The sequence below is a fragment of the Canis lupus genome, chromosome 16 (assembly GCF_011100685.1).
Source record: "Canis lupus familiaris isolate Mischka breed German Shepherd chromosome 16, alternate assembly UU_Cfam_GSD_1.0, whole genome shotgun sequence".
NCBI lineage: Eukaryota > Metazoa > Chordata > Mammalia > Carnivora > Canidae > Canis > Canis lupus.
In genome coordinates, this window is record NC_049237.1 from 28,209,499 (window position 1) to 28,224,096 (window position 14,598).

At 42.0% G+C, this 14,598-nt stretch overlaps 1 protein-coding gene across 1 annotated transcript in view; it reads left to right on the forward strand.

Moving 5' to 3' along the window:
* Positions 1-14,598, forward strand: part of GOT1L1 (glutamic-oxaloacetic transaminase 1 like 1) — a 40,509-nt gene that overhangs the window by 17,410 nt on the left and 8,501 nt on the right. Inside the window, exons 9-10 of the transcript XR_005371460.1 lie at positions 10,835-10,928; positions 11,700-11,804. The gene's annotated coding sequence lies outside the window, so the exon portion shown is untranslated. The remainder of the gene's footprint in view (positions 1-10,834; positions 10,929-11,699; positions 11,805-14,598) is intronic.

The following is a 14,598-nucleotide window of genomic DNA, read 5'->3' on the forward strand; positions in this document are numbered from 1 at the left end:
ACTGAGTTTTGCTGATTCCACCCCCATACTATTATTTAACTGTTCCTCTACCCCCCTGTATTTCTTGAAAATAAGAATTTAAGATTAGAGGCTTGATCAGATTCAGGTTTATTGTTATTATTCCTTGTCTCTGTAAGATCACATCATAGATGGTGGTGGTGTGTTTCATCAGGAAGCACATGATACTAGTTGTTTTTCTGAGATGTTAGCAGTTATTGATTATGCCTAGCTCCATTCATCCATTAGTATTGCAGAATGGTGATGTCCTAAGACTAACATTATTTATTCATTTTTAGCTAGAATACTTTTATGAATAGGAATTTCCTCTCACCATGGTTTGATGAATGTGATCTGCATTTTACATAGGAAAGACAGAATTGGGGCACCTGGGTGACTTGGTTGGTTAAGTGTTTGCCTTCGGCTCAGATCATGATCTCGGGGTCCTGAGATTGAGCCCCACATTGGGCTCCCTGCTCAGTGGGGAGCCTGCTTCTCCCTCTACCTCTGCTGCTCCCCCTGCTTGTGCTTTCTCATTCTCTGTGTCAAATAAATAAATAAAATCTTTTTAAAAAATAAAAAGGAAAGGCAGAATTAATACTTGATTGTCCTACCATTTACCAGTTTTATTTATTTATTTATTTATTTATTTATTTATTTATTTATTTATTTAAAAGATTTTGTTTATTTATTCGTGAGAGACAAAGAGAAAGACAGAGACACAGACAGAGGGAGAAGCAGGCTTCTTGCAGGGGAGCCCAATGTGGGACTCGATCCTGGGTCTCCAAGATCATGTCCTGGGCCAAAGGCAAACGCTAAACCGCTGAGCCACCCAGGTGCCCCTCATTTACTAGTTTTTAAATCAGTGAGTTGCTATACTAGCATTATCTAAGGGTGATTGGTAAGATATTTTTAAAAAGTGTTATAAATTTATTATGTGTTTTATTCTACTGCAAACCTTAAAAATGTCACATCTTTGATCTGAAGGAGCCAATTCACATTAGTTTCTGAGATCTTTTGATACAACCCTAGCACTCTTTGATAGCTTCTCTGCTCTCTGGCAAGACAAGATGTTCCAGGAAAATTTCAGGACCATCCAGGAACATCTTCTGCCCCAGACTTGGAATCAGTCATTTCTCAAAGGCACTGTAATCACTTTTAGCAGATAAAAGTATTTATAACTCCAGAGTCTGGGCTCTTAAAGTGTTCATTGCTGCTGGATTGCTTATCATTTCCAAGTCTTTTCAGTAACAGAAAACACATTGAGTGCATACTAATATTTCTTTTTTTAAAGAGAGATTTATTTACTTGTTCATGAGAGAGACACACACACACACACAGAGGCAGAGACATAGGCAGAGGGAGAAGCAGGCTCCTCGTAGGAGCCCAATGCAGGACTCAATCGCGGATTCGACCTGAGCGGAAGGCAGCTGCCCAATCGCTGAGCCACCCAGGCGTCCCACATATTAATATTCCAAACACAATTCAGAACTTCAGTGTTTTTACTGACCCCATTAATTTTATACATCCTTACAAACTTCTTTCTCTCATGCCCCAAATCCCAGCTTTTGACACCAGTATGATTACTTACTTGCTTTAACTGACACTACCCACACTACCATGTGAAAATAATACCTTCTGAAAAATAATACCAATACCAGTACTAAAATAATTACTAAAAACAGTTAAAAATATTTTTTGCGGAGGTTTTGTCTTTAGGGCTATATCCCACTGGGGATATATACCTGAATTACTTGTTTTAAAGACTTGGAATAGTTCCTCTATGTGGTTATACCACCAATTCAATCTACAGTTGAATTCATTTGTTTTATTTCACTGTTATTTTTAGAGAATAATTTTTATTTTTATTTTCTTTTATGGTTATGTAAAATACTTACATGATTCCAAAGTCATATCTACAAAACTAGGTATATTAAAAGAAGTCTGTTTTTTACTGTACTCTCCATGCTATTACCTTCTCCCTCATAGGTAACTTTTGTCAGAGTTTTATGGTTTATTCTTCCATTTTGTTTAAAATGTAATCAAATATCTGTGTGTGTGTGTGTGTGTGCGTGCGTGTGTAAGTATTCCTAACTTTTTCATTCCTAAGTAAATATATAAGTAGTATTTTATTGGTTGATCTCAAATTTAAATGCTTCAGCCTCAAGAAGTGTCTATATTCACCCTATCCATATCCTATATTCATTTGGCTTTCATCTGTCCAGATTGGAGTCTAACTCTGTAGTTTGAAGTCCATTAATTTCATGAGTGACCAATGAGATTCTAACTGGATGTGTATCTTTGACTAGTCATTTCCTTTTTCTGGGGCTCATTTAATAAATGATAGGTTGGAATAAAATTTTCTCAAGATCTTTTTTTACCTGAAATTATTATTTCCCAGATTTTCATATATATATATAATATATATAATATATATATATATATAATATATATATATATTTACTTATTTGTGTGTGAGAGAGAGAGCGAGAGAGCATGAACAAGGGGCAGAGAGAGAAGCATGCTCTCCACTGAGCAGGGAGCCCAATGTGGGACTTGATCCCAGGACCATGAGATTATGACCGAAGCCAAAGGCAGATGCCCAACCAACCCAGGCGCCCCTCCCCAGACTTTCTTTAGCTAGGTCATGCTTCTCTTAAATTTCTTAATTTACTTTTAAAAATTATCTTTTTTTTTTTTTTTTTTTGAGAGAGAGAAAGAGTGCATGTGAGTGGTGGGAGGAGGGTAGAAGTAGGGAGAGAGAAAATCTTAAGCTCTGGGATCATGACCCGAGCCAAAATCAAGAGTCAGATGCTTAAGTGACTAAGCCACCCAAAGCATCCCTTAAATTTTCTTTAATTATCTTAAAGGTTCTTAAATTATCCAGAATGAAATATATCATCACCTAAATTTTCTTCTGGTTCTTAAATTCTACAAGACTATGTCAAGCATTTGCTAGGCTGGCTTCTCTAGAAAGCAGCCTTTGGGAATTAGGAAACTTTGGCTCCAAGATGTTCTTGTATCATTTCAGTCATTATCCACAGTAAAATTTGAGCCTCCTTTGTGTTTTGTATGAGAAACATTTTTAGCTCATAGGGATACAAAGAGGTATAGGACATTCTGAGATGAGTTGTCTTAATGTGATTAAGAAACATCAATTTTGGGACATCTGGGTGGCTCAGCGGTTTAACACCTGCCTTTGGCCCAGGGCTTCTTCCTGGGGTCCAAGGATCAAGTCCCACATTGGGCTCCCTGCATGGAGCCTGCTTCTCCCTCTGCCTATGTCTCTGCCTTTCTCTTTCTGCATCTCTCATGAATAAATAAATAAAATCTTTTTTAAAAAAAGAGACATCAATTTTGACTAATAGTATTTGCTATCAACTATTGGTAAAACACACACACACACACACACACACACACACACACATACTTGTTGATTTGCAGCATATATACATACCTTGGGTGCCTGGCTGGCTCAGTTGGTAGAGCATGTGACTCTTCTCATGGTTGTGAGTTTGAGCCCCATGTTGGGTGTAGAGCTTACTTAAAAATCTTTTTTTAAAAACAGACTTTTAAATTTAGAGATACAGAGAGAGAGTGCTTGCATGTACTAGTAGGGGAGGGGCAGAGAGAGAGAGAATCTTCAAGCAGACTCCCTGCTAAGTGCATTGTGGGGCTGGATCCCATGACCCATGAGATCAAGACCCATGAGATCATGACTTGAGCTGAACCAAGAGTCAAACACTTAAGCCACTAAGCCACCCAAGCACCCCACTTAAAAAAAATCTTGAAAAAAAAAACCTTGATGGAAAATGGACATAAACAGGCAATTTATTAAAGGATTTAGGACATAAGCAATTTACTAAAAAAGAAACTTTCAATCTGAAAAAAATTATTATTCATCATTAATTTAAAGAATGCAAACTAAAATAACTAGCAACAATGTAGAGAAAGGTTCAATGGACAACAAGGATCAAATCGTTAAACTCATCAGGATTTGAGAGCAGGAAATGACATATAGTCTGTGGTACTGCATGGGAACAGAAAAATCAAGAATCAATACTCATTTCTCTGTGCCTCTTTGACAGTGGGAAAGGATTAATTGTAGTAAGACTGCTTTCATGGAGTGCCCATTTGAGTAAGGTTATAGGGTTTTCTCCAGAAAAATTCAGTTACTTACATGCAGAATTGGAGGAAGAGATTAAGCAGGTGTGATCATGATGGGGATCCTGCAGTAAAGATGAGAAAAAGGCAAGAAGGACCTGAGAACTTGTAGGCAGCAGCTGCTGTTTGGACCATGGTAACAGGGCTGGCTGTGAAGGAAAGTTGACATGAGAGGAGGAAGTGAAGTCAGTGAAAATAGTGGTGTAAGGACCTCTGAAAATTCTCTCAGCCATAAGAGAAATGAGAAGCCAGAATAGATTATCAGAAGAACTTTTTCATAACTCTGGAAATTAATCTAAGGTTTGCAGCAATCCAGAGAGTGTTTACTCAAGAAAAACAGCTGACTCTAGATAAAAGCAGTGAGCTTTGTGGGGTTTTAACTTGCCATGTTCCCATCCCCTTTCTCTAGCTCTGCATAGTCTTAAAAGCCAACAGTGAAAAACATGATTTAACTCCAGCATCCTGGCAGCCACCAGAGGAGGCAAAACAAGTTGGAGCTCCTTCAAAGCCTTATTCCCAGCTGGTGTGCAGCTATCAGCATTCCCCTAGTGCTTGTTGCAGACAAAATTGCACCTAAGTTATGTTCAAATTATTCCCTAATATATATTTAAAGAAATTCAAGTTTTCAAAACAAGCATTATAGCAGAACTGCTGTTCCACTAGCCTTTTTTTTCTATAGATATTGAGGAGCTAATTTTAATTTTTTAAAATTTATTTATGATAGTCACACAGAGAGAGAGAGAGAGAGAGAGAGAGAGAGAGAGAGAGAGTCAGAGGCATAGGCAGAGGGAGAAGCAGGCTCCATGCACCGGGAGCCCGACGTGGGATTCGATCCCAGGTCTCCAGGATCGCGCCCTGGGCCAAAGGCAGGGGCTAAACCGCTGTGCCACCCAGGGATCCCAGGAGCTAATTTTAAAACTCAAGTGGAAGGGCACCTGGGTGGCTCAGTCAGGTGTCTGCCTTCGGCTCAGGTCATGATCTCAGGATCCTGGGATTAAGCCTCAAGTCCGGCTCCCTATTCAGTTGGAAGCCTGCTTCTCCCTCTCCCTCTGCCTGCAGCTCCTCCTGCTTGTATTCTCTCTCTGTGTCAAATAAATAAAATCTCCAAAAAAACCTCATATGGAATTAAAACCACCATGAGATATCACCTCACACCAGTCAGAATGGCTAGAATCAAAAGGTAAGAATTAACAGGTGTTGGTGAGGATGTGGAGAAAAGGAAACTTGTGCTCTGTTGGTAGAAATGAAAATTGGTGCAACCGCTGTAGAAAGCAGCATGGAGGTTCCTCAGAAAATTGAAAATAAAGATATCCTGGGGCACCTGAGTGGCTCAGTTGGCACGGCTCCAACTCTTGGTTTCCATTTCTGGTCATGATCTCATTAGGCTTTATGCTCAGTGAAGAGTCTGCTCAGGATCCTCTCCCTCTGCCCTTCCCTTCTCCCCTCAAATTAATAAAATCTTTAAAAAATGGAAATATCATATGATCCAGTAATTCCATTACTGGCTATTTACCCAAAGAAAATAAAACCATGAATTCTAAAATATGAAAATGTATATGCACCCCACATTTTTTGCAGCATTATTTACAATAGCCAGGATATAGAAGCAACCCAGGTGTCCATTGATAGGTAAATGAATAAAGAAGATGTGGTATATATATATATATATATATACAATGGACTGTTAGTCACAAAAAAGAATGAGATCTTGCCATTTGCTACAACATGAATGAACCTGGAGGATATAATGCTAAGTGAAATGTCAGATAGAGAAAAACAAATACCATTTTATTTCACTTATGTGTAATCTAAAAAACAAAACAAAACAAAAAACCCCAACAAAGCAAATGAACAAACAAGCAAAATAAACAGATTCTTAAATATGGAGAACACACCTAGGGTTGCCAGAGGGGAGGTGTGCAAGGGGAATGAATAAAATAAAACCAATAATAAACAAGCAAACAACTAAGTAAATAAAAATCGTGTGGAAATGCAAAGGACCTAGAATAGCCAAAACAACTTTGAGAAACAGCAAAGAGAACTAACACTACTGAGTTCAAGTCTTATGAAGCCATAGAAATCAAGATGGTGTGGTTTTGGTGTAAAGGTAGACCATAATAGAGTTTTAGAAATAAGCACACATATGTATATGGATAACTGATTTTTTTCTTTAAAGATTTTATTTATTTATGTATTAATGTATTTAAAGAACACAAGCAGGGGGAAGGGCAAAGGGAAAGGGAGAGGGAGAGAATCCCAAGCAGATCCCATGGTATCCCAGTGCAGGGCTGGATCCCATGGTCCAGAGATCACGACCTGAGCCAAAATCAAAAGTCAGATACTTAACTGACTGAGCCACCCGGGGGCCCCTGGACAATTTGTTTTTGATGAGATGCAAAGGAATGTGACAGAAGGGACTATAAATGTTGGATATCCACATGCAAAAAAAAAAAGGGGGGGAAGAAGGAAAAAAAAAGAGAAACAGAAGAATTTCAATCCATACCTTTCACCATATATAAAATTTAACTCAAAATAGATCATAAGCCTAAGTGTAAAATGTAAAACCCCAAAATATAAAACTTGTAGAAGAAAGAACAGGAGAAAATCTTTGTGACTTTGGGTTAGGCAAAGATTTCTTAGATATGACATCAAAGCATGATCCATAAAAGAAAGAACAGACAAATTTGAATTTATTGAAATTAAACATTTCTTTTTTTTTTTTAAATTAAACATTTCTGCCATTTGAAGTCATTGTTTTTTTAAAAAAAGACTTTATTCATGAGGGACACAGAGAGACAAAGAGAGGCAGAGACATAGGAAGAGGGAGAAACAGGCTCCATGCAGGGAGCTCAATGTGGGACTCTATTCTGGGACCCCAGGATCACACCTTGAGTCAAAGGCAGACGCTCAACCACTGAGCCACCCAGGCATCCCTGAAGTCATTGTTAAAAGAATGCAAAGATAAGGGGCACTGGGTGGCTTAGTTGGTTAAGCAGCTGACTCTTGATTTCCGGTTAGGTCCTGATCTCAGGGTCCTGGGTTCAAGCCCCATGTGAGGCTCTGCACCCATGGAGGAGTCTGTTTCAGGATTTTCTCTCTCTCTTTCTCCTCTGCCCCTCCCCTGCTTGCACATGTGTGCACTTTCTGTCAGAAATAAATGAAAGAAATCTTAAAAAAAAAAAAAAAAGAGAAGACAAGTCACAGACTGGGAAAAAAGGTTTGCAAATCATGTATCCGATAAAGGATTTGTGTCTAGAATATTTAAGTAACTATAAACTGAGTAATAAGAAAACACCAGAATTTTTTAAATGGGAGAAGATTTGAACAGATACTTCAAGAAAAAAAATATATGAGTGGCAAATAAAGCATAGGAAAAGATGTTCAACATCAATAGTTAATAAGGAATCAATAAGGAAATACAAATAAAAAGATTGAGCATACTAAGTATTGGTGAGAATGTGGAGAAATGGAAACTCTCATACAAAGCTGCTGGGAATGTGAGATGACACAACCACTCTGGAAAACATTTGGCAGCGTTTTAAAGAATTAAACACTACTTACCATATGATTCAGTTATTCCACTATTAGGTATTCACCCAAGAGGAAAAGAAGTATATATCCATACAGAATCTTGTACATGAATGTTCAAGACAGTTTTATTTGTAATAGCCAATAACTAGAAACAACTGAAAAGCCCATGAACAGGTGAATGGATTTGAATAGATTTACAAATTGTGGTATAGCTATACAATGGAACACGACTTGCAATGAAATCGAATGTCCATATTGATAACACAAACACAAATGAATTGCAAAATAATTATGCTGAGTAAAAAAAGCTAGATGAAAAAGGACATACTGTGTGATTCCCTTTGTATAATATTCTAGAAAATGCAAACTAGGCTGTAGTAACAAAAAGATCAGTGGTTGCCCGAGCCAGAGGGATTACCAACAGACACAGGAAAATTTTTGGAGGTGGAGATATGAGCATTATCTTGATCACAGTGGTGATTTCATGGGTGTGTAATATGTCAAAGCTTATCACATTGTATACTTCACATATGTGCAGATTATGTCAATTATAGTCCACTTGAAAAAAAGATATGAGAGGAGTGATAAAAAGTGAAAAAGTCATGGGAGCCAGTGAATTAGAAGTCTTGGAAGCAGAGAAATGTAGAAGGTGATGGTCTGCAGGTGAAAGATTAGACAGGATTTCGATAATGCATTGCCAGGTGGAGTTGACATGGGACGAGTACATTTTCACTTTTTTGTTCTGTTTACCTTTGCAACTCAGCCTCGGACACTGGAAATATGGGTACTTAGGCTGAGTAAATTGTCTGCAAATGCATCTGGTTCTTGCAATGAGTCCAGACTGTAATAATGACCGTGACTATCATAGCTAACAGATGTTGAATGCTCATCTCAAGCTGTACTGTTCTAAGCATGTCCAACGTCTCATGTCTTGGTGAGTGAGCATCAGTAACCTGCCCCACACCGGTCACACGGCTAGGCTAGTAAGGGGCGTGGGGCTCCATGTGCAGGGTGCCTTGACCTTTGCTAAGGGTGTTGCCTCTCCTCATCCAGGCGGCTCCCCTCACTCCTTCACTCTGGCTCCCAAGGGCTCTTGCGTCTAACCCTGAGGAAGTAGTGAGCGTGCAGAACAGGGCCCGGAGGGAGACTGCTCGCGCCAAGGGGAGCCTCCAGGGTTGCGCGCGCCCGGAACCAAGGGAACCAACCGAAACCTCCCGCGCCTTGCGGAGAATGAAGAGCTGCCCAAGTGCGTCCCCTTCCGAGCACATACTGTTCTCTGCGCGGGACGCAAACCTGCCGCACAGAGGGGCTCGTAGGGACAAGGAGCTAAAGGAACAGGTAGGAGGGATGGACTGGTCAACAGCCTTTCTTCTGACGGGGAAAGCCCGGTGAAAGTGCGTGCGGCGCCACTAGCTGCTCAGGAGCAGAGGCCGGCGCGCGTGGCTGCGGAAAGGCCAGGTTCTGCGCGCCAGGCTCCAGGGGGCTTCTGCACCGACCCTGCGGCTCCGCCTTTTCTGCTGGCAGTCGAGCTCCTCCTCGGGATTGCTGGCGGCCACCGAGGGCCAAGCTAGCTCAGGCTTCTTCACTATCCGGTGTGTACGTGCTTTGGGTAGGACAGCGGCCAGGAGAAAGGATTCCAAGGTGCAGTACTCGACTCGCGGCCACCTGCTGTGACCTGCAGTCGGGGAGCTGGATCTTTACGTGAATCCGCCTCTGAAGGTGCGCCGCAACTCCGAGGTTCGCCCAGAGGGTTCCATCGCATCCCAAGGACGTGCCCCCCTTCCCGTGGCAACTCACAGGTGCAGGCGCCCGAGCCCAGCCGTGTGTGAGCGCGCGCGCTGCGCTTTACCCAGCATTTCTTGGGCTGCCTTGTCCCCTTTTCCGTCGGCCGTGGGTGCCAGCAAGACCTGTGATGAAGGAAAAGGAGGTGGGAGCACGCAGGCCTGCGCTGGTCAACAGACGGCTGCGCGTGCAGCCGGAGGAGAGCCCGCACCCGGCACTGGGCGCTTCTTCCAGGCTGGACCCGGTTCTCCGCAGGCAGAGGCGGCCCAAGGCGTGTGTGTGTGTGTGTGTGTGTGTGTGTGTGTGTGTGTGTGTGTGTTGCCTGGGGTGACCCCTAGCTTCGGCTGAGAAAAGCCGAGGCTGGGGTCCTGTGGCGGAGCAAGGACACGGCCTGGAGGACTGCGCGGCCGGCCGGGACTGAGGGTGTGGGCCTCGGGCGCTGGGTGGGGGGCAGCTGGGAGCCCCGGGGGGGTGGTGGAGGGAGGCGTCCGCTACCTAGGCTTCGGCCTGGGGCCCCGGGCCAGCCAGGGCTGGGGCTCCCGTCTCCCGAACAGGACTGGCCCGCGGCGCGGCGAACCGCGGAGGAAGCCGCACAGCTGGGCGGCGGAGGGCTGGGCGTTAGGGGCGAGGGTGGGTGTTCCGGCTCCAGGGTCTTCCCGCGCAGCCAAATCTGTGTTCCTCCTACTCCTCCCCGGGGACCTGTAACAGGGACCCTCACGCTGTGATACAATATATTTTTTTAATATTTTACTTATTTATTCATGAGAGACCCAGTGAGAGAGGCAGAGACACAGGCAGAGGGAGAAGCAGGCTCCATGCAGGGAGCCCGACGTGGGACTCGATCCCAGGTCTCCAGGATCACGCCCTGGGCTGACCGCGGCGGCGCTAAACCGCTGAGCACCCCCGGGCTGCCCGCTGTGATACAATATTGAAGCGCCATCTCTCGCTTGTTCACCACACTGCAGCCACCCCGATCTTTCAGTTCTTGGAACATAAACAGGTCTTCCTGTCCCAGGGCCTTTGCACACACTGTCTCTTAGGCCAGGAACACTTTCTCTGCTTATTGCAACGGCAGCTCTTTCTCATCGTGTGAGTCTCGCCTCTTGGCTTAAATGCTTCCCCCTCAGAAAAACTGTTATCCGACTGTCCTATAAAGTAAGGTCTCTGCCCCCCACAAACATATTTTTTCCTCTTTCTTGTTTCCTTTATGCCTCTTTGTGTTTATTTTATTCTCCGACTTTGACAATTTAACGTAACCCAAAGCAGGGAACATTTTTGCCTTATCAAGCCTGTGCCCAGCAATAACGGGTTCTCCAATTTTTGTGATAGCACTTTTGTTAATTGACTCCTTGTTCTATAGAACATTGGAACCAGAAAAATGCCCCCTCGGAGAGGCAGCCTACCCGGTTCTGCAGAAACCTGTGCTTTCTGCAAGCAACTCCAATCTGGTAAATGTAAGTTTTGCACCTAGGTGTAGGCTTCATTCTCCGAATTTTCCCTTATTAGAGACCTAAGTCAGCTACTTTTGTAGGGCAGTATTTTTGGGCCCTCATTCAGGGTCTGGCACTTGGGGCTCAGTAAATATGGGGCAGTGAATGTGGGTGGCTGTCCCTGCCCCCAGCCTTGGCTTTTCACCATTCTCCCTTTGAGGCAGATTCAACACAGTACATTTCTTCAAAACTGATCTCACATAGCAAAACTGAAGCTGTCATGGAGACAGGGAAGTCAATTTACCCCATATGGAATTTTTTTTTGGTCTTAAAACGCCAAGATGTAACTGAGTGGCATTTTTTTTAGAACACAAAAGGTCATCAAATTACCTAAAATCCTTTTTGTCTTTTTAAAAAGATTTTATTTATTCATTCATGAGAGACACAGAGAGAGGCAGAGACATAGGCAGAGGGAGAAGCAGGTTCCTCACAGGGAGCCTGATGCGGGACTCGATCCCCAAACCCTGGGATCATGCCCTGAGCCAAAGACAGACACTCAACCACTGAGCCACCCAGGGGCCCCTCCATTTTGTCTTTTTGTGTTTAAATTTGCAAACCTTTATATCTTCTTTTTATTAAGTTTAATATCTTAATTCCAGTATAGTTAACAGTGTTCTATTAGTTTCAGGTGTACAATAAATAGGATGATTCAACAATTCTATCCATTACTCAGTGCCCATCATGATAACTGTATTCTTTTAAAAATGCTTTATTTTGGTCATGAGAAACACACAGAGAGAGGCAGAGATAAAGGAGAAGCAGGCTCCTCACAGGGATCCCAGGATCACACCCTGAGTTGAAGGCAGATGCTCAACCGCTCAGCCACCCAGGTGTCCCATGGTAAGTGTATTCTTAATCCCTATCACCTATTTCACCTACCCCCCCCCCACCTGCCCTCTGGTCTCCAGAAGGGTGTTCTCTGTAGTTCAGAGTCTGTTTCTTGGTCCCCTCTCTCTTTTATCTTCCCTTTGCTCATTTGTTTTGTTTCTTAAATTCCACAAGTGAGTGAAATCAAATGGTATTTTTGGTTCTCTGACTTATTTCACTTAGTATTACACTCATTAGCAACCATCCAGGTTGTTGCAAATGGCAACATCTTATTCCTTTTATGGTTGAGTAATATTCCAATATACTCCACTTCTTCTTTATCCATTCATGTATTGATGGACACCTGGGCTGTGTCCTTAGTTTGGCTATTGTCGATTATGCTGCCATAAACATAGAAGTGCATGTACCCATCCCTTTGAAATAGTGTTTTTGTATTTTATGGGCAAATACTCAGTAATGCAATTACTAGATCATAGGGTAGTTTTATTTTTAAATTTTGGGGAACCTCCATACTGTTTTCCACAGCAGCTGTACCAGTTTTCATTCCCACCAACAGTGCAAAAAGAGTCCCCTTTTCTGACATCCACCAACAGTGCAAAGAGAGTTCCTTTTTCTCCACATCCTCACCAACCCTTGTTGTTGCTTGTGTTTTTGATTTTAGCTCTTCTGACAAGTGTGAGGTGATATCTCATTTTAGTTTTAATTTGCATTGCCCTGATGATCAGTGATGTTGAGCATCTTTTCATATATCTGTTGGCCATCTGGATGCCTTTGGAGAAACGTCTGTTCATGTCTTCTGCTCATATTTTAGGTGGATTATTTGTTTTTAGAGTATTGAGTTGTATAAGTTCTTTATATATTTTGGGTATTAGCCCTTTATCAAATATATCATTTGCAAATATCTTCTCCCATTCAGTAGGTTGCCTTTTAGTTTTGTTGATGGTTTCCTTGTTGTGCAGAAACTTTTTATTTTGATGTAGTTCCAATAATTTATTTTTGCTTTTATTTCCTTGCCCCAGGAGATATATCTAGAAAAATGTTGCTATAGCCAGTGTCAGAGACATTACTGCCTGTGCTCTCTTCTAGGATTTATAAAAATCATAGTTTCAGGTCTCACATTTAGGTCTCTAATCCATTTTGAGTTTATTTTTGTATGTGGTGAAAGAAAGTGGTCCAGTTTAATTCTTTTGTATGTAGCTGTCCTATTTTCCCAGCACCATTGAAGAGACTTTTTCCTAATACATATTCTTTCATACTTTGTTGAAGATTAATTGACTATATAATTGTGGGTTTATTTCTGGGTTTCTATTCTGTTCCATGATCTATGTGTCTGTTTTTGTGCCAGTACCATTACTGTTTTGATCACTACAGCTTTGTATATTACAAAATATAACTTGAAGTCTGGAAATGTGAGGCCTCCAGCTTTGTCTTTCTTTTTCAAGATTGCTTTGACCATTAGTGGTCTTTTGTGGTTCCACACAAGCTTTAGGATTATATGTTCTAGTTCTGTGAAAAATACTGTTGATATTTTGATAGGGATTGCATTAAATCTGTAGGTTATTTTGGGTAGTATAGACATTTCAATGTTTATTCTTCTAATCCAGGAACATGGACTGTCTTTCCATTTCTTTTTTTTTAAACATTTTTAAATTTTTATTTATTTATGATAGTCACAGAGAGAGAGAGGCAGAGACACAGGCAGAGGGAGAAGCAGGCTCCATGCACCAGAGCCCAATGTGGGATTCGATCCCGGGTCTCCAGGATCGCGCCCTGGGCCAAAGGCAGGCGCTAAACCGCTGCGCCACCCAGGGATCCCTGTCTTTCCATTTCTTTGTGTCTTCCTCAATTTCTCTCATCAGGGCATTTTAGAGTTTTCGAATTACATCCTTTAGAAGGCAGTTTAAAAAGCACCTCTTAAAAAAAATAAAAATAAAAATAAATAATAAAAAAAAGCACCTCTTATTACTAGAGCACCCAGGGGTATACCTGGGGTATCATCACCCTTTACACACAGCTGAGCAACTTATTTAGTATTTCCCCAATGAAAATGGATTTCCCTGGAGGGAGTGTGGAGGAGGTAAGGTATATTCTTTACTTAGGAAAAATAAGCTTTTCTCCATTTTATATCAATAAAATAAAACAAGGAATAGCCTAGTGGTCAGGAGGATGTGCTTTGAAGTGAGACAAATTGGGTTCAAATCTGTGGTTTGACTTTGGGAAAAATTACCTATTATCCCTAAGGCCCTGTTTTCTCCCCTTTAAAATGAGGCTTAAAATACCCACTTTTATGGGTTGTGGTGGGAATGAGTAAGGTGCTGTCTGTAAAGAGCATTACAAGTGCTCAGTAAGAGTTATTATTAGCCAAAATCTTCCAGACATTTCTGTGGTCACTAAAGTCACTAGGTGAGAACTCAAGGAGCCACCCAAGGCTAAGGTGAGATACAAAAGGCCTCTGTTTAGCCTCATGATCTCTCTGGATTCCTGGGAATGTCTACAGATAACCCTCCCCTCATGATTCCACTTCAATCCTTCTGCCAAACTCTTTGCTCCAATTTTCTTTCTGTGATGTTCTTGCCACTCTCCGATGCCCTTGCTCATTCAGTCCACAACTGTGGTCACTACAAGGCAAGGATGCTGTTGGGCATCATGCATGTCACAGCCTTTGATTGTTCAAGGAGGGAGCTGGGTAAATGAAACCTCCAAGGGTGGCTGTCAGTGGCTCTCAGCTTTTTCTGGGCCAGGGACCCCTTTGAGAGTCTGGAGAAAGGCAGACAATGTCTCCCAAATATATTTATATTTCCACATG